A 3,271-nucleotide genomic window follows, 5' to 3' on the forward strand; every position below is an offset into this window, starting at 1 on the left:
TCGGTTGAAAGTGGTCGTGAGGAGCATTAAACCGGACCGCATCTTGGAATTGTTTGGACTCTCTTCCACGAAACAAAACACTTCACCAGCGTGTCCTTGAAAGATGTAAAGGACAAGGCGCAGACTGTTTCAGCAGCGAATTGAAAATGCAATACTGCTTCGCTCGCTCACTTACTTTACCGATCCGATCAGTTTGAAGAAGAATTGTTGTCAGAATCGATAAATAGCTTCAAGGGTCATTCGTTTATTTACACTTCGCTTCAGAGACATGTTTGTCGATGCTGGTTCCACGTACTTTCCGCTCATTGTGAATAAAAACGATCCACAAATCCCCGGCTCCGATGTCGCAGCTTCGAAGAAATATTTGCGCAATAGTTCGCTGAATCTTTTTTCCTTCCCAGGGGCTCCGCCATTTTCGCCATCAATCACGCAAAATGGTTGCCATTTTCCACGTCGAAACATTCAAGCATAATCAAATTACCTTTCCCCGTATTGGCCATCCGTTGGCGCTGCTCATTAGAGTCAACACATTCGGGGACGGTGAAATGTGACTCCATTCAGCCGGTAAAGATCATGTTCATCTAATTTTAGCTAAAAAGTTTGGGGTTGTGTAACGGGAAACCCGCCCCTCGTCCGCCCTCTCCTTGCCTTAGCCTGGAATAGCACGAGAGGAAAGAAAAAACTGGCGGTTTAATGACAACCTTTGATAATTAAGCGGGTGGGTTTCTTTTCTTTTTTTGCAAAAGACCGAAGGGACATGCATCCTATAATTGCCAACCATTTGGGCCACCAACTATGTGCCGTTACCTTGAGCCGGTATTTTTTAATCCCATTTTGAGGTTGGTTTGTTTGTTTTTCGCTGATATTTCGTTATTTTAGTACACTACCAATAAATCATCATCGCTTCGAACACCGGCAAATGTTATCCTTGCGATGCGATGCAGATGAACTTTACAACAATTTCCCGGTACACCCGGCCCACCTGTCCTGCCGATGCCACCGCATCACTCCTGTTCACCGCTGTTCCCGAAGGTCCGGCCAATGCGGGACACACGCAGCGGTCGAGGAATGTCTATAAATTTCCGATCCGAAAAATCTTGCCGCTGGCTGACATTTATCGATCGAAACTAGCGATGGCGGCGCATCGGTTTACGTTTTTACGTTTATCACCCCCCAGACGGTTTACCCACGCCGTTGAGCTTCATCCCTTCAGGCACCAGACAGACAGACGGGAGGACACCCTCCTAAGATGGGCGCGCGCGCGAGAGAGAGAGAGAGAGAAAGAGAGCGCCCAATTGAATGAGATCGATGAGTGAGAGAAAGGAGAGCCATTGCTTGTTTGGTGGGAGAGAATTATAAGGGATGAACACCAGCTGGTTGCTCCAACCATCCTGAACTCCCCGGTCTGGTGGGAAAGGGTGTCACGGTGATCACCACACGATCAACTCACCCCCGGGTCGGGACGACGCCACGGCGCTGGCACAGGTTATTATTAACACGCTCCGCTCCGTGGCGGAGATGGGCGAAATGCCGCCCGGTCTGTCGGAGGCGCATCCGACTCCGTGGACCAGATGAGCGCGAGAGTCCGGCACGAGAGCGCTTAGGGCATGCGCGTGCAGACGGGCGCGACTTCCGCTGCAGCTTCTTTTAGACTTTATTTTTAGTCGACCCAAAGGTGCTGCCGAGTGAGGAAGTGTCGTCGTCGCCGTCCGTCCGTGGTGTTTGTGTTCCGCGGTCCTTTTTGTTGTTCGCTTTAATCAAAACCGGGGTTCCGGACCCCCGTCGTGCGCCACTTCGTCCCTTTGCCGCCAGCAGGACCTGCACGGGTTGCAAGGGTAATGCTGAAAAAAATGGAATTTTCTTAACAGTTAACGGTTCTTTGGGTGGAATAAAGTGTCTTTCTGTGGAATAATTCATCCTTCACGCGGTGGGGAAATTGAATGCCATGTGAAAAGTGGATCAGTGGAAAATGTCAACTCGTGCCCAGGACTCCTTTCCAATTTTTTTATCTGTTTGTATTTTTACAACTCTTCCCCAAGCTGAGACACGATCACGGGCATCACAGCCTTGGTCCTCGTTAAGCACCACCTGTCAAACCGGGCAAAACGCATTCCACCATCACCATCAGATGGCTGCCCGTGACGCATTCCCGGACCCAGACGCGCTAGTGACGGTGCTCCGTAATCTTGCCCCAATCTCACCAAATTGCGCTTGTGGCTATCTCAGCACACAACTCTCGGTCGAAAGAAATTCGAGCAGTTTAGGGTGAGGGAGGGAGGAGGGGAAGAAAGGAAGAGTGGGGAAGATTTTCCGACGAACACTAAAAACAGGTGGGTCCTAGGGAAAATCAGCGCGTAACCCACTGTCCCATGCGAAATGTGACCCACGTCCGGCGTCGTGTGCGTGTTAAGGTGTATACCGAGTGGAAGAGAAAGAGAGGGAGAATGTGTGTGTGTGCCAGCACGCGAAAGGAGAATGTAAATAAGTGAAGCACACCAACCACCAGCAACAAGGAGAATACAACAAGCGTACAAAAAAAAAACCCCTCCGCCCGCCGTCTAATAATAGTGTGTCCGGCATTAGAGCGGCGCGAGATCGCGTGTCTTGCTTGTGTTGCTGGCTCGGGGTGCTTTAATCTTCGTTCACTTTCGCCCACCGAGGGCGGGTGCAAAGATCGTCCTTTTCGGGCATGGTGATGTCTCGTCTGCCAGTGCGTTTGATCTTTTGCTTTTAATTTAAAATATTCGGCCGCTGCTGTGCGTACGCAGTTTTGTGGTGGTTTTAAAAGCTTCAACATTACCGGGGTGGGAAATGTTCGCCATTAAAACAAAAAAAACGGTACAGCGTGTGTGTGTGTGTGTGTGTGTGTGTGTGTGTGTGTGTGTGTGTGTGCGGTGATTCGCGCGTCTCTAATTCAAACAATTCCGACCAAAATCTGTACAGTGTTGAAAGTGGTTGCGAAAAAAAAACAAACAAACAATTAGTGAGAGAGAGAGAGAGAGAGAGAGAGAGAGAGAGAGAGAGAAATTGCGTGTGAGCGAGTGCGAAAAGAGGAAGAGCGAGAGAGAAATAAATAAGGATGAGAAGCGATGTGAAAAAATTATGTTTAAATGTGAAAATTCCTGATTCCACAGTAATACAACACCCAATTAATGCCAGGACACAGTGCGAATTTGAGTACTCTTGCTTTTTCACTGTTTTTATAACTTATTGTTAAAGCTTGTGTAGTTCTTAAAGTGATGGAACAGTGAAATATACCTCCTGCAATTTT

The 3,271-nt window shown here is 48.6% G+C and overlaps 1 protein-coding gene across 1 annotated transcript in view; it reads left to right on the forward strand.

The window, feature by feature from the left end:
- Window positions 1–1,695: 1,695 nt before the first annotated feature.
- The window catches only part of LOC128299205 (sodium/calcium exchanger 3), a 98,172-nt gene continuing 96,596 nt past the window's right edge, over window positions 1,696–3,271 (forward strand). The window contains exon 1 of the mRNA XM_053035096.1: window positions 1,696–1,835. The gene's annotated coding sequence lies outside the window, so the exon portion shown is untranslated. The remainder of the gene's footprint in view (window positions 1,836–3,271) is intronic.

This window comes from Anopheles moucheti, chromosome 2 (assembly GCF_943734755.1).
Source record: "Anopheles moucheti chromosome 2, idAnoMoucSN_F20_07, whole genome shotgun sequence".
Lineage (NCBI taxonomy): Eukaryota > Metazoa > Arthropoda > Insecta > Diptera > Culicidae > Anopheles > Anopheles moucheti.